Source organism: Nicotiana tabacum, chromosome 23 (genome assembly GCF_000715075.1).
Source record: "Nicotiana tabacum cultivar K326 chromosome 23, ASM71507v2, whole genome shotgun sequence".
In the NCBI taxonomy this organism is placed as follows: Eukaryota; Viridiplantae; Streptophyta; class Magnoliopsida; order Solanales; family Solanaceae; genus Nicotiana; species Nicotiana tabacum.
In genome coordinates this window covers 26,542,662-26,567,013 of record NC_134102.1, presented here as the reverse complement: position 1 = coordinate 26,567,013, position 24,352 = coordinate 26,542,662, and the positions used below count along the sequence as shown (strand labels likewise).

At 36.2% G+C, this 24,352-nt stretch overlaps 1 pseudogene; it reads right to left on the bottom strand.

Moving 5' to 3' along the window:
- Positions 1-20,711, bottom strand: LOC107814006 (MAG2-interacting protein 2-like; annotated as a pseudogene).
- Between the last annotated feature and the right edge of the window lie 3,641 nt (positions 20,712-24,352).

The window sequence follows — 24,352 nt, the reverse complement described above, 5'->3', positions numbered from 1 at the left end:
TCATCTACCATCAAGTGAAAGCAAGGACAGTGAGGATCGGATCAGGTTTTCCCTCAAACTGGATACTGTATTTAACAATGGTTCCGTGCCATCGCTAGTATTTGGATTTGCCTCTCCAAATACTTGGTGAGATAAGCACCCACTATGTTAATTAAGCTAAGATAAGTATTTTTATGCATGAACTTGGCAACAAGAAATTTCGCTAAAATCTGCTGTCCTGATCTCACAAAACAGGGAAATACCAGTCTTGTGAAAAGATCAATATGAATATTCTCACTTTCTACAGATCCACCACATGCAATATCTGATAACTGGGAATCTTGGCACTGTCGGGAAAAGATCCAAACCATATAGCAAAGATAAGAGAATATTGTACCATATGAAGGTTTGGTGATGATAGTTTATATAACTCCAGAAGATAAAACAAGTACTAAAAACTCAAGATCCATGCTGATTTTGTTAGATATGCCTTCTTGTTTCAGCATCTGCTCAATAGTATCCAAGCACTGTAACTGGACTACTTTATATGGCAACAAGAGCATCAACTTAAGGTCTAGAAAGCAATCTACTCCAAGTGCAATCTGGCTCAGGTCATTCTCTTCATCTAGTAATACTTCGCCTGGCTTTGCCAATGATTTGTCCAACAATTTCAACATTTTGTTGTATTGAGATATTGTTAGCATTTTCCTGAAGATCTCTATCCAGCAGACATGAAGAGGATGAACTGAAAGTTCAGCATTATTCTTTGGTTCTCTTTCAACAGGTTCTTAGAAGCTTTCCCAATCATCATTACTCCAACTGTTTCCACCATCAGATACCTCACTAGAATCCTTTTCAGTTTCTCCCCGAGTAAATTGCCCCTCCCATTCTCTTAACATAGCCAATAATATTTCTACATGGGATTCAGATTCAGCAAATTTAGCTACACCAAGGAAGCAAGAGACAGTAGATTCCACAGTCGAGAGATCTTCAGGTGTAATCTCTATGCTGCGCGAGATAGTGGAGACAAGATGTGTAGATTTTAGATCAATCAAAGTATTTGTGAACTTATTAGATGTATTTAGTTTATTTGAAATCCTATCAGCAACAGTGTTCTCACAGTTTCCAATTGCACTATGCAGTTTGTAGCTCCAACTTGTAAACTCAAACATGGTTGGAGAGATGAAAGCTCTCAGAAAACTCTTCCAATCTTTCCCAAACGGCCTGCCTAAAACTGCAAAATTTCCAACTCACCATCTAATTTACTCAAAGAAGATAAGTAATGGTGTAGACATTGGTGCTCACAGGAATGGTCAGTCAATTCCTGCTAGATGCTTGCATAGAAATCTCGAAGATTTTGGATGCTGACAGCTTCTTTTGGAAACTCTGTCACTGATCCAGCTTCATACACGAAGTGAGCCATGACTTCCTCATATACATCTGCAACGGCTCCAAAACCACAACCAGAGCAAACCATTGCTTTGCAGAAATTAAAGATTTCAACGGCAACATCACCAACAAGAACATAGCCAACATAAGCAATAATTGTAGCCCACCCCTGACTAGATGAAACTTTTTCTCAAGCAACTGAACGTGCAAAAACTTTAAGACATGTCATTATACATTCTAAGCAGAATCTTTCTTCCGAATTCTCAAGTAGTGCAACTCCATGCATGTCATTCATCATTCTGAGCCGAGTATCCATAAGCATGGTAAGACACACCTACCAATCTGAGCCAGAAGGCCTCTTGACAGATATTTCAGCAGGTAGTATGACGGCCAAGAGTTGTTTTAGAATGTGCAGACGAGCAGGATTTGGAATATATTTTAAGTATTTGCAGCAGACATTATAAGTCTGCTCGATATCAGCAATGAAGACTTTTAGAGCTTTGAATATTGACCCAGATTTAGCTCTAGCTTCCAAGTTTGTCAACAATATTAAAACATGATGTTTATATACATACTGCCAAGACAAGAGACCATCAGGCACTGGACCGTCATGAGCAGAAACAAGGTTGTTGACCATCTTTGCCAATGCCTCAATGTTGTTTCAGTGATGTAAACAGAAACTTCACTGTTAAAGCAATCCAAGTTCAAATCTTGAATTCTAGCAATATTTTAGAAGTTTAGATCCCCGATCAGTGGCGGATCCAGTGTGAGAGTTACGAGTTCAATTGAACCCATAACTTTCGACACGGAGTAGAAATTTATGTGTAAACATTCATTAAAATTATAAAAATAATAGATTTGAACCCATAACTTTAAATATATAATGGGTTCAATGTTAAAAATCTTAAAAATTGAACCCATAAAATTTAAATCCTGGATTTGCCTCTATCCCCGATAAAGGAAACCTTGCAACATTCTTCTTCTTCTTCAGCAGTCTTGGAAAAACGAGCAATATGAATAGAATCAGAATGCACTGGATCCTTTCGTTCATATAGCTGCAAGTATCAGTCAGAGAGTAGGCCATACTAGAGAAAGCCTCTTCTTATCATGTCCATCAACTGCAGGGTAGATCGATGAGGAAATAACTTTTATCGTTTCTGCAGCACAAGCTAGTATATCTTCTCTGTGATTTGACACTTCAATTTTAACATCATCGGTGCTCCAGGCCTCAGAAACAAAGATAGACCTCAGGTAATGCAGCACCACCTGAATAGGAGAGGAGCGTTAGGAGAAAGAGTTAGTTTTCTAGCATCTTAGAATTTGTAATTGTAATTTCATTATCTCAGTTACTCTTCTGGTTTAACAAGCATGCATACGGAAACAAAGATAGACCTCAGGTAATGCAACACCACCTGAATATGAGAGGAGCGTTAGGAGAAAGAGTTAGTTTTCTAGCATCTTAGAATTTGTAATTGTAATTTCATTATCTCAGTTACTCTTCTGGTTTAACAAACGTGCATACCTTGCTCCAATCTAAGCTATAAGTATTGGCCAACTTCAATACATCCTTCACAATGTGTTTATTCTTTGGGGTAATGGACTCGACAAATGAAAAAACAACACTCTCTCTGTAGTCCATATCCCCCGATAAGAAGCGAGTAGTTTCAACACCAGGGATTATTTGTTCTAAATGAACGCTCTGCAATGCGCTTTTGCTCTTCTAGCTTCAGTTTTCATTTCTCTCCAAAATGTGGATTGTTCTTGGTCTATTTGTTCTTTTTTGTCTATATTTAAAGATGAGATTAGAGTAGCAATAAGAAAAATGAACATGCAAAGCAAAATACAAACAGTTCTCCACCTAGGGTAAAAAACAATAAGATAGATCGTATAGGTCCAAATTAACAAAATCACCTGAGCAAATCAGTTTATGTGTCTGTTGGAATGTCATTAGGAGCATGTCCCTCCTTTGTGCAGGGTCCTTGCACTTGATTTCAAAATTGTGTAGCAAATTGTAAATCATCCCAACATTCATTATGCTGGTTATTTCATTGTATTTCTCTCTTCTTCTCAAGTTTCTTTCAATTATCTCCACCCCTGAAAATGCATCAACAAGATTTAATAAAAAGGAGCAACTATGATGTCTTCCTCCTCAGAGACAGATGGCTCCATAATGGACTTAGCAACAGAGGCAATCAAACTATCCTTAAGGGCAAAACCATTCCTTGCCAACCAGGACAAGATAGTCATCAGTACCTGTGTTCTTAGACTGACATATTGAATCCCTAAAAATGAGCTGGATATAAATTTTTTATTGCTTTCTGCTTCTTCACTCAGTTCAAGTAACCATGGAAGATATCAAGATATACAACAACAAATGATAAAAGTTTTCCATTTTCTCTCAAGATGGATGGGATGCTCCAATCACCATCCATCTGAACATCTTTGGCTACCTAAAAGAGTACATTTTTATCTGCTTAAGCTGTGTTTTCTTGTCAGAACAGTGCTAAGTCTGCTTTATCTTGATTACAAGGAAGTTGGTATGGGATAGTTGAGTCCTAAACTAAGGTATTTCCACGCTCTTTCCCAGTCAACACCATTAAAGATTCATATTGAACTTGCATATCCAGATCTTTCCATGCATATAGTAACTCGGCAATTGATTCCTCATCACAGTGACTCAAAGCAAAACCTAACAACTATTTTCTGGAAGCAATATCCATGGTCTCAAGGGCAGGACCTCTTGCCAGTACTGCACATAAGTCCCAGACTGAACCATGTCCCTTTTTGGCCAAAACAAGACATGGATCAAAACCCAGTTGGATATCTCCAATCACTGCAGCTTCCCTTGCAATAGCTTCTTGCTCAGCTGATATATTATCGTGCGAGCTCAATCCAAGAGGTTTGGCTAGTTCAATGATCTCATCAACAGAGATAGATCCGGGATTTTAGCAGGATTTCCATTGGATCTTTAATTTGCCTGAATTGCATTGGCAACAAGGTGACACCAACGTTGGCAAGTTTAACAGTTACAATGTCAATATCAGCCTCACAATTCTGCTAGTTGAAAATATATTCAAGCATTCTATATCCTTCCAAATCTGCCAGGATGTAGCAGCTTAATTAGTAAATTGTCATATATGTCAATTTAATTGCACTACTTTCGAAGAACATGTGCAACCAATGTAAAACATTAGTTCTCAGAACATAATCTAGACACACTTTAGCCAAAAGTAGAATGCATCTTTATTTATTTATCGTTTTTCTTATAATGGTGGTTTCCAGGCAAGCTTTCCCACATCTCGACTACTCCACCGGGTACTTGCTACCTCTAATTAGCACAGCTACCGAGTAACTCTCCCACCAAGGTGTATGCAGTTGGTAAGAAACCATGTAGTATGTTTTGTCTTTGCTTGTCTGCTGGGATTTAATCATGGTCACCAAGGTTTGCACCAACTTCATTGACCACTAGGCCACATCTTTACATGTTTATTGAATAGTTGAAGGTCTAATCTGAATGATAAGTGAAGTTAACACACACTGTGGAGGAACCTTTTGAATGCTTTGCGGTGGAGGGGAGGGGGAGACTTGAGGTCTAGCAAACCAAATACATCATCCCTTCTTTCCTTTAACATGACAATACCAAGCGAGCATGTCCTTATCCGTGATTAAGGAAAAGCAGGTTTCATTAAGATAAAAAGGCAAACGTATTCATCAAACATGCCCTCAATTCCATTCAATCCAAACAAAACTTCTTAGAACATAATGCACATGAACAATATTTTTCCATTCTAGCCTCCCTAGAAATTGATTCTAAATAATTCCTTGATATTGGTCATGAAAACAAAATCTCCCCAACTACACCAAAAGCTACTGCCACATTCTTTAACAAATTTGGATTTATTCTATGTTAGAACAATATTTGTCCAGTCATTATCTGATCGGCCAGGCTATCGCCGAATAAATTTGGATAAGATGAGATGAATTATCTGCTTTACACCCTTTTCATCAGAATATATATGCCTCTCCTGAAAAAGGCTGATAGGCTTTGGGACCTGACCATTACGGAAGAATAATTGGAGACTATTATTAGCGAGGTTATGAGACAAACTTCAATGAGGGATCACTACCCAATCAATACCACAAGCTACAACATCATCCTTTCGTAAAAAGTTAAAGAAGTAGCCACAAGTCAACATCTTTATGGCACCATGACTTTCAGTCACAAGCCGTTCGTCACTGAAAATACAAAGAAACAGACACATAAAATGAGACAAACTAGTATGGGAGTAATACGAGTATGACAATCTTAAATTATAAGCTACGCCATGGATTTAATAAGAGCTTTCATCTCAATCTGAAACTATAGATGGGAAAATGACAACTTCCAGTCCTCTCCCTTAAAAGAGAGAGAGAAAACAGAGAGGAAAATAAACTTCAAAACTTCTGTAAGTGTTGTATCAAATACATGTAAGAATTCAACTAGTTTTTGGTATTCCATTCATTTCAAGCGAGCCTTTGACATACTTTTATTTATATGCCCCAAAAGTTTTATAATCAGAAAATCATAGATGAGAATACATCAGTACCTATTAACCAAAACTTATATTACATATGAATCAAGAATTGGTCTCAAAGAAAGCTTAGACTAAATTTACTCAATTTTTAGCTCGACACCAGCAGGGGAGAGAAGAGAGTGCCAAGAAGAGAAGGTGGAAGAATAATAAAAACTGACACAGATTGATAAGATAGTAAATAGTAGCATAATGAAGCAGAAGTTTCTTCGTTCTCAATGTTGGGGGTAAGTTATCCATGTTTAGATTGATTGACCCCTTAAACAATATATGGATTTTGGTGATAATATGATTATAATATTTTGTCAAAGAATTACCACGGGAAAATGGAAGTTTAGACAATATGGAAGCCATCATCGGTAACAGAGCAAGTGTATATGCAGTGCTAAGCACAATCTACAACCTCAGCCTCATTCTGGAAAAAGTTATTATTCTGAAACTCTCTGCTACCCTCTTCAATTACAGCTGAGCACATCTCCAATTTATTTTCAGAGGCGATCTCTTTTAGCCATCTCACCAGTGGAAGGATGATGCTTAAAGACAAGGTTTAATGCCCCAATCTTGCCACTTTCTACAAGTGCAACTGCAGCATCTTTAATGGGCAAATTACAAAATTTCTCATACTCTAGTAAAGAAAACCTGCAAAAGGCTTAGTCATTAAGTATCAAGTCATTTGAGTACTACTGCTATGAAAATTTGTCTTGTAAAAGTAGTGAAGAAGAAAAAGATCATTAAGGCCATTATAAAATACGACCAGCTAAGAAGCAGTCCTAAATGTAATATACGGAAAGAAACAAAAGTAAATATAAGGAAAAAGCCATATCAATTTCACTGCTAGGGTCATTGAGCAACAAGCCAATTTATTCCCCTAGAAAAAGTTTATGCAACAGTTTGAAAATGAAAGTTTTCCATCTCAACCAGTAAGTCCAGTCAAATTTAGAAGTCAAAGGCAATGTGGTAAGTTTTGAAACCTCATCTCAGTTTTGAAGTTTTCAGCTTTTGTCTGACACTTCCAGAAAATCTAATTAGTTACATAGAAACTTCATAGCCAATAATACAGAATAGGATATTGCTGTTTGCTTTGTAATAACAATAAGACCATTTGTGAGCATCACGACATCCCAATTCAATGTTTAATGTAAACCTTATGAATCCAGAACTAAAAATAGAAACATTCGCCATTTAAAAAAAAGATATATATAGGGAGAAATAATATCATCACCTGCCCATGTTTATCCCAAGAAATGTCTCTAGCCGGTCTCTGTATTGGAACAATTTAGGTCTTGCCACAAGAAAATCCCAAACCTTACTATGCTCATCAACGTCGGACTCAGAAAATTTGTAACGGCCAGTTATACAGAGTCTATGATCAAGCAAAGACCTAACTGCATCTTCAGTTGGTCCAAATCGACCTACAAATTCAGAAAGTATGAAAACTTGGTCCTTGACATTCGAAAAGTAGTGTCTTTATCTCATTTACACCCCGGGAGGAGTGTAACCACTGTGACTTTAGAGCTTCGTCTTTATCTAGCCCATGGTGATCCGCAAACGTGAGAGCAGCCTGATACTCTTGTCTGGAGATTAATATCTCATACATTTTTCAGGAATGGATCGTTCAGAAAAAGAAACTAAGCTCCACCGGAAATAGCCCAAATCAAACTTATTATTCATATCACCATGATTTCATTCCAAAAGATGAAAGTTGCTTGCTCAGTTGATTCATTGTTCTGAATGTATGGATGGTTTTGTCTCTAATAGAAAAAGTTTTCCCGATAACTGTGGTACTCTTTCTAAAAGGGGCAATGAATACATAGTCTCATCCTTCTTAAATAATATAGCACCAGTAGATATGTTAATCATAGTGATGTTACCATTCCTTTCTGCAACAACAAGTATATCATCAGACCACCAGGCAAAATCCACGACTTCATTCTCCCCCTTATCTGACTCCTTATTTCCCTGATGTAATTCCTCTCCATAATAAAATCTTGAGAGAGAACATTATTCCTCATCAAAATTAAAGGTACTCAAAGATCCTCCCATATCAAGAGTAGCAACAAATTTTCCATGTGGTGATATTGACACCTTAGGAGAAGTTATATAACCTACATAAGTAGCATTACAAATGTCTGCTAAAACAAAATTAAGAAAATCATAAATATGTTCAGATATAGTTAGAGAGTTTGAGGTAGCATTACTAGTCAGCTGCAAGCTGCCAGCACTGCTAACTATGGCAAATAAGTTCAGTTCTGGATGGTAAAACATATTCTGTGGAAACTGCTTCAGCATTAGGGATCTTGACTGATCTCAATGTCATGAATCAACCCATCTGCCATCACTATAGTGAAAAAACGTTGTCCACCCAAAATAGATGAATAAATAAGATAAAAAATCCAATAGAAGAAATCTGTTCAAATAATTGAGCTTACAAGCAAGATTTCTTCAAATCAGCATCATCCTGCACTATCAGGCCAACTATTAGTGAACAACTTTGATGTTTTATACGTCAATACCACACAAGAGGGGGTGATTTGTGTGGTGTCCAATTTTTTGCGTACACAGATTATAGAAGGACCTGGTTCTTCTATGTGTTCCAACTACTACTGTTGCGGAATAATAAGTACAGAAAATAAATAACACATATTTTTACGTGAAAAACACGTGACTCAAAAGGTAAAAAAACCACGACCTACTTTCCAGTAGGATTTTTCCAAAACTCTTTACTAAATTAGTGAGCCAACACAGCATTTACAAAAATTCTTTTGTAAACCTAGGATTACCTCTAATCCCTTGTAGCAAACTAGCCTCTAGCTATTTGCGACAAACTTCAAGTTAACTCTAACTTGAAAATACAAAGTACCTATTACAGACGCTTCTAGATTAAGCTGAAAAGGTACAAGTTAAAACAACCTACTACAAATAACTAGACTAAAAGACAGTAGTTGGAACTGGTTCTTCTAGCTGGTTCAAGTAGCGTCAGATTCGCACACTCAGATATTACTCGAACTGCTTGCAAAATTGCCTCGCTATTTTGCTCTCAATTCTTGCTTAACTTCTGCTTTTGTGCGTACCTGTACAATAAGAACATTGTAAAATATATAGGAGTTAGTAGATAAAGAATTAACTAGAATTCTAATGCTAGTCTTCCTTGGTGGAAGAGTTCTAGTTAAACTCAACTCCTAAATCCTTCCTTATCTTAGATATTGTTCTCACTGAATAAGGAGTCCTTGTCCTTATCGTTTTTGCAATCTTTTCGATCAAGAGATATCTTATTCTACCAGAATACACTTATCTCTTGCATGTGCACCTCACGTGCCTTGACTCTGCCGGTGTCTATGTCTGCCAGTGATGGACCTGGTTCATATCTGAGTTCCTTTATTAATCTTCAAAACTATTCTCTTTCTTGGGCCAACAGATTCCCCTTCTTGATGATGACAAACTCTCTACTTCCATAAGTTTAGGCCCTATTTCAACTTAGCTCAACATCAACACAATGTTAGAAACAACCTTTTCCCCCTTTTGGCATCATCGAAAAGTTGCATAAAAAATGTGAGATAATCAGATTTTATAACTTACTCATGACCATTTGGGCTACTTCAAATGCAATCAATCATGGATTAATCATCATAGATCAAGCTAAGAATTTTAACCATCAAAGAAATATAAACAAACAGTTAGAGCAAAAACATTGAATTTCATTGATGACTGATACGATTCTTCCACAAAGCATAAAAAGAAATAAAAATACTAAAAACATGAGCAAACAAAACATCCCAAACTGGGTCATTGAAAGGTCTACACTGGGCTAGAAGTTTAAGGTTTGGAAGAACCGGGTGCTTGGTTTTTGGCTTGGAGGAGTTTCAGCATATCCTGAAGAATGCCATCATTCTTCTCCTTTTCTCTTGCCAGCTCAGTTCTGAGAGCATCTCTCTCAGTCTCTACCTCTGCCAACCTCTTCTTCAACCTCTCAATCTCAGCATCCTTAGCCCCACTTTCTTGCACCAAGGCTCGCACCTTGCTATTCATGGGTACCTTCTTAGATGAACCAGGTTTTTTAGGAGTGACATGGACTTCATATTCACAAGCAGGCAATGTATTTGCCCCAAAATGATCCTTGCTTGTACCAACCTCCCTTTCTTCTTTGGATTATAACTTTTAGTCATTCTCTTCAGTAGGTCTGTGAGGGTTTCCTGTTCAGATAAAACAGGTTCGTCTATATTTTCCCAAGTTGAACCAGCCCTTCAGCAGCTTCGCCAGACCCACTTCCTCCTGGTTTCTTTACACTCTCCTCTACTCCAGCAGAGTTTTCTCCCCAAACAACCATTGCACCTGTGTCTTTGGTTAAACTCACAGTAGTGGGTGAAGAATCAACCACTCTTTTACCCTTTTCCCTCACAACACTTCGAACACCCTTGCTCTCTTTTTCTTTTTCTTTTTTATTTTTACCACCAATTTCTCCAGACTCTGTAGTTTCAACACCTGCTTTAGACCCTACTAGAACAAACCTATTCTCCAAATTTGTTCTCTCCCCGCAACAACCTTGTGAGAAAGCATCTTTACTCTTTTCTTAGAGGTTAGGGTGGTGGAAGAGATGATAGTGGGTGTGGAAGTCTAATCAAACTGAATTTCAGTTTTGAAAATACTTTGGAGTGTATCCCTAGAATCTAGGTACTTCAATTCGGTTGGGACTCTTTTGAACAGACCTGGTTCACTTGTAACGGATAAGTCCAAAAGGAGTTTGGAATTAAGTAGGACTCTGCTCATGATCCAAATATTATTATTTCAAATTATGCAAAGTGTAGAAAACATACCGTGTTATTTTGATAAACCAGGTTCTTCACTGAGAATACTCTTGTGTAAGTCTAAATTTGCCAAAATAGAGAAAATATCATTAGAGATTAATGGGTCATTTTAACACATGACACAAGAGTATACTATTGAAAGTATGAGTCTGAGCAAAAATTAATCTAATTATATACACATTTTCAAATTTTCTAACCAAAACCAATAATTTTTTTTTAATTTGTTTTTTTTTAATTTTTTTTCGTTGTGAATTCTGAACTGATCCTTTTAGGTGATCTTAATCATCCCTAATTATAACCTGTTCCTTTCAAAGTGATCTCTACTTAGGGCTTTTGTAAAGATGTCAGCTATTTGCTTGTCAGTAGCACAAAATTCCAAAGTGATCAACCCGTTTTCATAGTTATCCCTCAAAACGTGATGCCTAACATCTATGTACTTAGTTCTCTTGTGGTGAATCGGGTTCTTGGTCATACTAATAGTACTAGTGTTATCACAAAAAATGGCAATACAACCAATATCAATTCCAAAGTCCTTTAATTGTTGTTTGATCTACAACAATTGAGCACAACATGAAGCAGCAGCAACATACTCAGCTTCAGCAGTAGATAAGGCCACTGAATTTTGCTGTTTGGTAGCCCAAGACACAAGACATGAGCCAAGAAAGTGTGCCATACCTAAGGTGCTCTTTCTATCCACAAGAAAACCTGCATAATCAGCATCAGCATATCCCACAAGATTGAAATTACTACCTTTTGGATACCAAAGACAAAGATCAGTGGTGCCTTTTAGATATCTCAAAATGCTTTTGACAGCAGTCAAGAGAGACTCCTTCGGATTTGCCTGAAATCTTGCACAAAGACCTACACTGAAAACAATGTCAGGTCTACTAGCAGTGAGATACAACAATGAGCCAATCATTCCCCTATACAACTTCTGATCAACAGATGAACCAGGTTCATCTATATCCAACTTTGTAGTTGTTGCAATAGGAGTGTCAATTTCTTTGGAATCTTCCATTTTAAACCTTTTAAGCAACTCTTTTACATACTTCTACTGATGAATCATAGTTCTATTTGAATTTTATTTAATTTGTAAGCCTAAAAAGAAATTAAGCTCACCCATCATGCTCATTTCAAATTCACTCCCCATTAGTTTAGCAAAATCTTTACTTAACTTATCAGTAGTTGCTCCAAAGATTATATCATCAACATATATCTGAACTACCAAGAGATCTTTACCTTTTTCTTTCAAGAACAAAGTATTGTCAATTTTACCTCTCTTGTAGTCATGTTCAAGCAAAAACTTTGATAATCTTTCATACCATGCTCTTGACGCCTACTTGAGCCCATAAAGTGCTTTGTCAAGTTTGTACACATGATCAGGACTCTCCTTGCTTTCAAACTTTGGAGGTTGCTTAACAAACACTTCTTCCTTTAGATAGCCATTGAGGAAGGCACTCTTGGCATCCATCTGGTGGAGGGTGAATTCCATATAAGCAGCAAAGGCTCTGAGGAGTCTTATTGCTTCCAACCTTGCAACTGGAGCAAAGGTTTCATCATAGTTTATGCCCTCCTCTTGGCTATATCCTTAAACCACCAATCTTGCCTCATTCATTGTAACAGTTCCATCTTCATCAAGTTTGTTTCTAAAGACCCATTTTGTGCCAATTACTGATCTGTCCAAGGGTCTTGGCACCAGATGCCAAACTTGACTCCTTTAAAATTGGTTGAGTTCATCTTGCATTGCATTTACCTAGTCTGCATCCTGCAAAGCCTCAACAACATTTTTAGGTTCAATAAGAGATAAGAAAGCATCAAAAGCACAAAGATTCTTTACTAAAGTTCTTGCTTTGATTCCAGAGGTTGGATCAGTAATTATGTTCTCAATGGGATGAGAACTTTGATACTTGTAAGGTCTCACAACCAACTGGTTTCCCCTTGATGTTCCTTCAATGTTTTGTTGATGTGGAACAGGTTCATGGTCAGGTTCCCTTGAGGTTTGAGAATCATTTCCTCTTTGTTCTATTCCCCCTATCAGGTTGCCCTGGGCAGAAGGACCTCTTCCATCACTTGTTCCTTCTTCCAGTGCAGCTTCAGTCTGGGATGTGGTTTCATTTAAGTTTCTTACCAGCCCAATTGCTTCATCATCATGTTCCTGTCTCTCAGAAAGAATGTTAGTTTCATCAAAAACCACATGAACACTTTCTTCAACATACATAGTTCTTTTGTTGTACACCTTATATGCTTTACTATGTGAAGATATCCCAAGAATACTCCCTCATCATTTCTGGGATGAAACTTACCTAGGGAGTCTTTACCATTGTTGTGCACAGAGCACTTGCATCCAAATGCCCTAAGATAGGATATATTTGGTTTTCTCCCTTTAAGTAACTCATAGTGAGTCTTCTCTACAAGAGGTCTAGTCATGCACTTATTTATGATGTAGCATGCAGTATTTACAGCTTCTGCCCAGAAGCTATGGGGCAGTTTACTTGAAAGAAGCATAGTCCTAGCCATATCTTCAAGTGTCCTATTCTTTCTTTCAACTACTCCATTTTGATGTGGAGTCCTAGGAGCAGAAAAATTATGATCTATGCCATGCTCATCACAAAATTCAGCAAATTTAGCATTTTCAAATTCAGTGCCATGATCAGTCCTAATTGATGCAAGTTGATTACCTAGTTGTTTATGAGTTTTTCTAACAAAAGAAGTGAACATGTCAAATGCTTCATCTTTAGATGTTAAAAACAATGTCTAAGTAAACCTAGAGTAATCATCAACAAGCACCATCACGTATCTTTTACCACCTCTGCATAATGTTCTCATTGGACCACAGAGATCTATATGAACCAGTTCCATCGTCCTGGTGGTACTTACCACTTTCTTGCATTTAAAAGAGGATCTTACCTGTTCCCCCCTTGCACAAGCCTCACAAACTTTGTCTTCCTTGAACTTGATGTTAGGCAGTCCTATCACCAAGTCCTTGGAGACTAATTTGTTGAGTTGACTCAGACTTGCATGTCCAAGTCTCTTGTGCCAAAGGAGGGGATCATTGTCCAACACACTTAAGCAAGTGAGTTCATTTTCTGACAGTGTGGACAGATCTACAATATATATATTGTTCACTCTTTTTCCCTGCAAAACAATCTTGTCAGTGGTAAAATTAATCACAAAGTATTTTGTAGAGGTGAATGCTACCAAGTTACCTCTATCACACAATTGTGATACACTAATTAGACTGTATTTTAGGCCGTCTATCAAATAGACATTCTCAATCGAGTGAGAGTCAGTATTACCTACGTTGCCAACCCCAATGATCTCACCTTTCTTCCCATTTCCAAAGGAGACATTACCTCATTTGAGGTCTTCAAGTGAAAGGAACTGTTACTTGATTCCTGTCATGTACTTTGAGAAGCCACTATCCATGTACCATATTTGGCTGTTCCCCTTCACTTGGACCTGCAAAAGGAAATCAGGGGTTAGTCTTAGGAACCCAAACTAGTTTGGGTTCCCTTTATGTAAGGAAAAGGATGAATTGAATTCTTTTTAGCCGAACTTGGTAACCAATTCTTCCCTTGAACAAAAATTTTGTTCTTTTGACTGGCCCTTTCTTTTGCGTTACATTCACTTTTATAGTGACCAGTCTTACCACAGTGAGTACAAATCTTGTTCCTAGCAAGAGTGAGGTACTTGCTTTTAGGATCCCACTTAGGTAGCTGATTCCCAAAGCCAAGTCCTCTTCTATTGATACTGTGATGTTCCTGTAGCCATGACAAAGCATCGAAGGACCTGTTCCATTTACAAGTTCTGTATAGTTCATGCTTGACTTTGCCTAGATCTTCCTTCAAAATTCTAACCTGCTCATTCTTCTTATACAACTCATCTTTTAGTTTACCTATATTTTCTTCTAGAGTGAGTTGTGTGCAATCAGCTGTCTTCTTACTTGTTCCTAATTTCAGTTTTAGGTTTTTAGATCTAAGTTCTAGGACATTTGATTCAAATGCATGAACCTGGTTCTTTAATGCGGCATTTTCACTCATAGTCTCACTAACCCTAAGTTCCAAGTTCTTACACATTGCTTTCAAAATCACACATTCCTTAGACAATTGTTCATTTTCATTGTTTATATCCTCATATTCATCAATGAAATCTAGAAGTAATTCAGATAGCCTTTTTTTAGACAAAAATTTAATCTTGTCTTTGAGATGAATTATACTTACCTCAGATTCCGCATCAGATTCTCCAATGGCCATAAGTGCTTGTTCATCTCTATCTTCATCATCTGAGCTTTCTCCCCAAGCAGCAACCATAGCCTTTGTTGATCCTTTGTTCTTCTTGGGATGAACTTGTTCCTTCTTCCTGCTCCTTCGTTCAGATCTTTCCTTCTTCCATTCAATTTCCCATTGAGGGCGGTTCTTGATGTGATGACCAGTCTTCCCACACTTGTAGCAGCCCTCATTGGTCGTTTTTTCAGGAACCCTTGCTTTGTTGTAATTTTCACCTCTTGAAGAACCTTTTCCTCTCATAAGGTATTTCTTGAAGTCCTTGGTGATCATAGCCATTTCATCTTCCTCGAGATCAGCACCTTCAGTGATTCTGAGTGCCAGGTTCCTTTCTTTCTTGGGTACATCCATCTTCATGGTCTGCCTTCTAAGTTCATAGGCAGTGAGATTTCCAATCAGCTCATCCAGTTTAAGAGTTGCAATATTCTTAGATTCCTGAATTGCAGTGATTTTGCTTTCCCAAGAAACTGGTAGAACCCTAGTTAGAATCTTCTCAACTTTGTCTTCTTCAAGAAGAGTCCTTCCAAGAGACTTCAGTTCATTAGTCAGTGTGGTGAACCTTGTGTACATCTCTTGGATAGTCTCTCCTTCCTTCATAGAGAAATTCTCATATTGAGAATATAGTAAAGTACCTCTGGACCTCTTTACCTGAGCAATTCCTTCATGAGCCACTTGCAAGGTGTCCCAAATTTCCTTAGCAATAATACAGCTTTGAATTCTGTTGTACTCGTCTGGACCAAGTCCACACACAAGCCATTTCTTGGCCTTAGCATTCTTCTCCTACTTTCTCAAGTCCTCAGCAGTGCAGTCAGTTCTTGTCTTTGGCACATCTACTCCTTCAGCATTCTTCTCCATGGTAGCTAAAGGACCATCAATAACAATGTCCCATAGCTCGTACTCTTCTCCTATGATGTGATCTTTCATCCTGTTTTTCACCAAGAGTAATACTGGTCGTTGAAAAGTGGTGGCCTAGCAGTGGATTGCCCTTCTCAGTTTCCAAGTGGTGCACTCATCTTGATCTTCTCCTAAGGTGTTAGCCTATTCAAGGATAACCCGCTCTGATACCAATTGATGTTTTAACTTCAATACCACACAAGGGGGGGTGGGGGGTTGTGTGGTGTCCAATTTTTTGCGTGCACAGATTATAGAAGGACCTGGTTCTTCTATGTGTTTCAACTACTAATGTTGCGGAATAATAAGTACAGAAAATAAAGAACATAGAGATTTTTATGTGGAAAACACTTGGCTCAAAAGGTGAAAAAACCACGACCTACTTCCCAGTAGGATTTTCCCAAAACTCTTTACTAAATCAGTGAGCCAACACAGCATTTACAAAAATTCTTTTGTAAACCTAGGATTACCTCTAATCCCTTGTAGCAAACTAGCCTCTAGCTATTTGCGACAAACTTCAAGTTAACTCTAACTTGAAAACACAAAGTATCTATTACAGACGCTTCTAGATAAAGTTAAAAAGGTACAAGTTAAAACCACCTACTACAAATAACTAGACTAAAAGACAACATTTGGAACTGGGTTCTTCTAGCTGGTTCAAGTAGCGTTAGATTCACACACTCAAATATCACTCGAACTGCTTGCAAAATTGCCTCGCTATTTTGCTCTCAATTCTTGCTTAACTTCTGCTTTTGTGCATTCCTGTACAATAAGAACATTCTGCAATATATAGGAGTTAGTAGATAAAGAATTAACTAGAATCCTAATGCTACTCTTCCTTAGTGGAAGAGTCCTAGTTAAACTCAACTCCTAAATCCTTCCTTATCTTAGATACTGTTCTCACTGAATAAGGAGTCCTTCTCCTTATCATTTTTGCAATCTTTTCGATCAGGAGATATCTCATTCTATCAGAATACGCTTTTCTCCTGCATGTGCACCTCACGTGCCTTGACTCTGCCGGTGTCTATGTCTGCCAGTGATGGACCTGGCTTATATCTGAGTTCCTTTGTCAATCTTCAAAACTATTCTCTTTCTTGGGCTAACAAGGTTTTTATATGACCCTTTGTATTTCTGGTAATTTCCTCACCATTAGAGATAGACTGTGTCACTATCGTCCGCAATACCAAGAACATCATGAGTAATTAATGCTTTTGCCTAGAAATACAAACGTAGTAATTAAGTAATAGATAAATGTAGCAATACTTTTGCTAATCATAAAGAATCAATTGTAATTCCTTTTTTGTTTTGGGATTGTAATTCTAAAAGTAGGTAACTAGACAGTCATTCTAATCTTCCTATCCACCCTCTTGATGAATTTCTGGTTTGAATTCTCAACTGGAAAAGAGAGGAAAGTTAACACATCAGTTCTGTGATTCTGTCTATGTCCACATAAATCAATTGGATTTTCAGAGGAAAAAACCAAAGCCAGCTGGGTACTAATACATATCAAAGGGTACAATACAATGGTTAAATAAGGTCAGAAGAGTAGAAAAAACACTGAAAAGCTGCAGGCAGGAAGGCAACAATGATACCTAAGAACAAAGATGTGATGACCCAAAATGTCATCTTTAAATTTAATAATTAATTATGTGTTTAAAGACCTTAAAAAGTACTATTTATCATTCTTCGACTTGCGTGCGCAAGCCGAAAAATTTCATGGAAAGTTTTTATGTGAAAAATGGATTAAAATGTGGATTAGAGCTTTAAAACTCAATTGAGTTGACTTTGGTCAATATTTTAAGCAAAGGGATTCGGATCAGCATTTTGATAGTTCCGATAGGTCCGTATCGTGATTTGGGACTTGGGCGTATGCCCGAAATCAAATTATGAGGTCCCTAGCCCGAGATATGGAATTTTGAAGAAAAATTAAAATGTTTAAGTTCGAATAGTGACCGAATGTCTAATTATCTGAAAACGACCCCGAAATAGAATTTTGATGATTTCAACAGCTTCGTATGGTGATTTTGGACTTAGGAGCATGTTCGAAATTTTATTTGGATGTCCGTAGTTAAATTAGGCTTGAAATGGCGAAAAAATAAGAATTTAAGTTTCGAAGTTTGACCGATTAGTTGACTGTTGATACCGAAGTCGGAATCCAGTTTCGAAAATTTTCATAGCTCCGTTATGTCATTTATGACTTGTTTGTAAAATTTAAGGTCAATCGGAGTTGATTTGATAGGTTCCGACATCGAATGTAGAAGTTGAAAACTCTTAGTTTCATTAAGCTTGAATTGGGGTATGATTCATGGTTTTAGCATTGTTTGATGTGATTTAGAGGTTCGACTAAGTTCGTATGATGTCTTAGGACTTGTTGGTATATTTGGTTGAGGTCCCGAGGGCCTCGGGTGAGTTTCGGATGGTTAACGGATCAAAAAATTGGACTTAAAAGCTGCTGCAGTGTTTCCTCTTCTATTGGATATTCTGTGTTGGCATCGAGCCAAGGGTTGACGAGGCTCAAGCTCGAGCTTGAGATCGAAGCCACGATGGAAAGTCCAGCTCGAGGAAATGATCGAAAGTAAGGCTCGAGGGCTAGGATCGAGACCCATGCTCGATGCCCTGATCGAAGGCCCATGCTCGATGCCCTGATCGAAGGCCCATGCTCGATTCCCTGATCGAAGGCACATGCTCGATGCCCTGATCGAAGGCCCAGCCTCGATGTCCTGATCGAAGGCAGGCCATGACCGAGGTCCAGGCTCGAGCCTGTGATCGAAGCCCGATCGAGGCCCAGTTCGAGGACCAGTTCCGAAGGCTACTGGACAGTTTTATAAAAAGAGGGCATTCGTCCCATTTGCCATTTTTGACGTACTTGAGCTTGAGCAGAGACGACTTTTGGCAGATTTTCAAAGGAAAAACATTGGGGTAAGTGATTCTAACTCGGATTTGGTCTACATATACAAGTATATCATTATTTTCACCATAAATTAGTGTTTTGAGATTTAAATTTGGGAAATTTTTAGAAATCTCATAGAAAAGAATTTTTGAGATTTCGGTATCGATTCGGAGTCGGATTTGAGTGAAACTGGTATCGTTGGACTCGTAATTGAATGGGTTGTCGAATTTTATAACTTTTGCCAGATTCCGAGATGTGGGCCCCGCGGACGAATTTTTAATTAATTTCGGATCTTTCCTTTAAAATGTAGTATTTTCTTATAGAATTGATTTGCTATAATATTTAGTGATTGTATCGAATTATTTTGGCTAGATTCGAGCCAGACGGAGTTGGATAATAGTGAAAAAGGCCTTTTAGTGGATTAAATTGGAGCAAGACGAGGTAAGTCTCTTGTCTAATCTTGTGAGGGGGAAATTACCTCATAGGTAATTAAAATTAAACAATTATTGCTAAATTGTGGGGACTACGTACGCACGAGGTGACGAGAGTCCGTGCGTAGCTACTATTAATGCTAAAGTCCGGGTAGTTTAGGACTCAAAGCATGCCTTACTTGTGTAAATTGTATTCTTTGATTAATTAATATTAATTGATATATATGAATATATTGTGAATTGTTAGATAAAGATATTAAAGGATGAAAATCTCATATGCTTAATTTTTGTTTAAATTAATTAATTGTTAAAAGAAATTGTTCTCCTCCCAAATTTATCTTATAATAAATATACTCTCATTCCGGAGGCACATAAGAAAATGTCCTCCTTTCTTGTGGAGCGGGCCGAACGCCTCGGCAGGATAGATGCATCTATGGATCGCGCCGCACGTCCCTCGGCAGTGTACACGACACTCTGAATCGGGCCGTACGTCCTCGACAGAAATCATGCTTAATAATAATAATTATACGATACTTTAATAATTTATTTCAGCTTGTGAAGCTAATTAATAAATTGAAAAATCTTTGGAATTTAATGAATTATTATTCTTGCTTGTTTAGGAATTAATTGTTACTCCTGTAAATGAGATTTAATTGATAAATTGGAATTTGTTTAAATTGAAGGAATTTAATTAATATATTGAGAATTGTTACATTTGATGGAATTTGATTATTTCCGTTGATTAAATAAATTATTGTAAATTCTGTAAATCATGCTGATTTAAATATCCTAGTTTTATTTCAATTATTATTGACCCACAGTGAGTGTCAAAATCGGCCATCTCGTCTCTACCACTTCGAGATTAGGCTTGATACTTACTGGGTACACGTTGTTTACGTACTCATACTACACTTGCTATACTTTTTGTGTAGGATCTGAGACAGGTACTAGTGGAGGACCTATCATCACATACCCACGTCATCCCGAGGCATAGTGGTGAGCTACCTTTCAGAGCCGTTCTGCAGCTACCAGTGTCTCTTCTTATATTGATATTCTATCTATTTCATTTCACACAGTATTTGGAGTTTTGTATAATCTACTAGATGCTCATGCACTTGTGACACCGGGTCTTGGCACACACATTAGTAGAAGTTGGTATTTTATTATTTTCTTAGAATAAAAGTTTAACCAGTGTACGATTGACTTATTAATTGGCTTGTCTAGCTGTAGTGTTGGGCGCCATCACGACCTATAGGTGAAATTGGATCGTGACAAAAGAAGCCGTATAACATGCTAAAATGATGATCATATTCACAACATACTCGAAAGAGCGGTTACTTCCACCATAGTTTCACTTCTATTTTAAGTTTCTGAAACTTACAGATAAATATCCCACAAGGCTTTTGGTAGTCATCATCCTTCTGCAGAATTGTTATCTGATTCGCAGATGCTACAGCCACAAGATGGTAAATGTTTTGTCAACTAGTTATTTTAACTCCTTTCACCCTATTATTTCAATCTATTTTCTATAAAACTCCAATATAATAATCCATTCTTTCTTCTCATGAACCTCTGCACTCGTAAAACACAGGTTGTTTAACTTGGGACAAATTGCTTAAAATCCATGTGAATTCAGAAGTTCAAAAATAAATGATTTCTTTTTATGCAAAACAATGTGAGCCAGCTATACAAACCCTCCAAGCTAATGATAGTGGATCCAAAAAGGAAAAGAAAAAAAAAGCTCATCATTTAAGCAGCTCATAGATGATATGCACTATAACCCTAGATATATATATACGGAATCACATCCAAGTTCCAATACAACCGAATAAGAAACTCTCGAAAGTGCAATGCAGTACATTTATGTAGCACTTGTTTGGACATTTAGCTATATTCATGTTTTAGGATATTATCATGTCTTTTTTAATTGGTGATGATGAGTGACTTCAATACATATATAGTTCATAATAAAAAAAATTGTATAATAACACCATATCTTCCTTTCATTTTCTGTACTCCAATTCCGAAAGGAAGAACAATTGAAACCTTCCTTCGTCCTCATAATCTGTATTAAGATATCTATTTCAAATTAAAACGATCTAAGTATCTAACTCGCACTCAAAAGTCTTTGCACTATATGACTATATCCAGCTATAAATATTTAAAGAAATCATGAATATATAAGCTTACATTTATTTTTTGACAATTTCCACGGGTTACATACGAGCAGAAATAAAATAGTCTAAACACAAATCAGCCAATTTAGTTATCACTTCACCAAATACCCGAATTGAACAAAAAACTGAATGTACCTGAGGAAGAAAGCAATCTTGAAAAATAACTGCTTTTGGCGCCTTCATTTAGCTAAATCAAACACAAGCAAATAAGTAATTGAGAAAAATGCAAAGATCAATAGGAAAAAGATATATAGAATTTAAATCAGTAGAAACCTGTTTATGTTGTGGAGGATAATTGGAAATATGTTGATTCCTCCATATCTGTATGTACAAGCAAGAAATAACCTCTGTGAGTTTGTGATCTTCCAAAAGAACCGCACTGAATATTTGTATAACATCTACGGTAGGAACATTTGCACACAGAAGCGGACTCAGGATTTGAGCGCAGCGGAGCACCGCTATTGATATAAATATGTCAGTTAGAAACGACAAAATCTGACGTGCTAACTCTTAAAACTTGGTGACTTTGAGTCAGTGACCGAAAGTATTTTAAAAAAATATCAAAAACTTAGTCTAATAAGATCAAGATTAAGGTCTGTTAAGCAGTCCAAGCAGAGTTTTAGTCATTGTCACTACAACAAATTTGATTATCAATCACGAATTATTTTGTCACTTAATCTTCATATTTCGTCATAAAAAACGTTTTATGACGAAAAATAATTAGTCAATAGTTCGTCCCTAAAAGAGGGTCACTAAAAATATACAAAGACAACTTATTATTTCGTTGCTAAATAGAACTATATTAGCAACGAACTTTTTTTCGTCCCCAAATGAATAGTATTTGTGACAAGCTTGTTTGTCAGAAAAAGTAAAATAAAAATTATAGCTAATTGTTTATTTTCGTCACTAAAAAGTTATTAATACCGACAAAACGATTTTGCCACTAACTATTTAGCTTAATTATTGACGACATCAATTGTCTCTAAAATTGTGCATATTTTGTAGTAGTACAAAAGTAATTTTGTCACTAAAGATCACATTTTATATACGGAAAAAATATTTTGTCCCTAAATTATGAATTAGTGACAATTTTTCTTTTGTAAAAATGGTTTATAATTTTGTAGCTAAAAATTAATTACGTCTAAAATTTTATTTTTATCAACTAAATAAAATTATCGCTACAAATTTTTGTGATTAGTGGCAATTACACTTGTCATAAATAGAACATTACTTGGTGGTCGATAAAAGTGATTCTCAAACAAATATTATTTGTCACTAGATACATTCAATTTGGGACAAAATAATATAAATGTGATTGTCTTGAAAAGTATAATATAGTTGTTGCTGAAAAATAAGGTTTTAGAGGTATACATTTTGTCAATAGTTACAAAATTTGATGTCATTTAAATTAGATGGTGGTTCTATTTATAATTAGTATACCTAGTTTTCCATTAATTGATAATTTATCATTTTACCAATTGGAAATAACAAAATAAAACATGCATGGTAACAATAAAAAATTTCATCCATTATCATATAATTCTATACAACTAATACTATATTGAGATAATATCTCATTACAAACTCCATAAATCAAAATACATAAATAAAGTAAAATCTATCCAACATGAAAAGTCTAATCGGAATACAAGAATAATTCTAATGTAACCACTTATCTAATAAATTTACTCTTGAATAACTTCCACGTTCATGTACCTGTGAAAAAAAAGTTATAATTTTAGTCGTACTTTTGTATACATGATTTAGAAAAATAAAATTAAACGTTAGTCATAAATTATGTATTAATTAGTGAAGCAAACAATAGAATAAGAAATAAGTACTGGTGAATAAAATACTTACTCGATTTAACACAACAAATATTCTCAATTCCTCTCTGGCTGCAAATAACCACAAGAATTAAGAGTAGGAAATGTCAATTTTTGAGTACTTAACCTCTCAAACATTAAAGAAACATAAATAAAATATCTTTAAATATTCTTCATAAAATTTAAAAAGAAACCACTACTACATAAACCGAGTGAGATCCGGTATGAGATCTGTACCGAAGCAAAAGAGGTACGAAAAATGGCATTGGGTCTTAAAACGAAACATCATTACAGTTTTAATCTCTTGAAGTTGTTAAGTTAAAAAAAAGGCTTCGAAGAAAATCAAACACTTTGAATTGTATGTTTAAGAGCGAGAGAGAGGGAAAAAAAGAAGAGAAATGATATATCATGATAACAATAGGCAGATCTTACTGGGGTAAGAGTTAGATGGAGATGAAGATCATACAAAGAGAAACGAGGAGACGTGGAGGAGATGAAGGGGATGGAGGCGGCAATATACAAATTAAAAGGAGAGATTTGGGGAAACATAAATAAAAGGAGGCAAACTTACCGCCACTTTTTTTGTTCAACTTTGAAAAATAATGAAAACCAAAAATGTAGGTTTTTTGGGTAATTAAGTATTTTATCAGTTACAAAATATTTTTACTAACCTTAAAAAATATATTGTTGGCAATTTATTTACACTTTAACTTTATTATATTACCAAAAAATACCACAAGATTAAAACGTTTGCTAACAAGGATAACTCATGATTAAAATATTTATTATACATATCAATATTAAATCAAATTGTTAAAAAATAAAAAATTATTAATTTAAAAAGTTATTCATATTTCACTAATTAAAATTAACAAAATCTAATAATTTATTGGTAAAGTCATAACTAGTTATACGTACAAAGAATTAAACTTTAAGTATACCTTTTAAAATATAATTAAAAATTAAATTCTTTTAAATTTGATGGAAGATATCTACAATTGTAGCTTCGTTCATGGATTCAATCTCCTAGTAACGACAACCCTTGAATTGACAAAGATTTTCGTTTAAACTTTAGCCAAATGGTATCTGATAGCTTTTACTTGAAGAGAATCT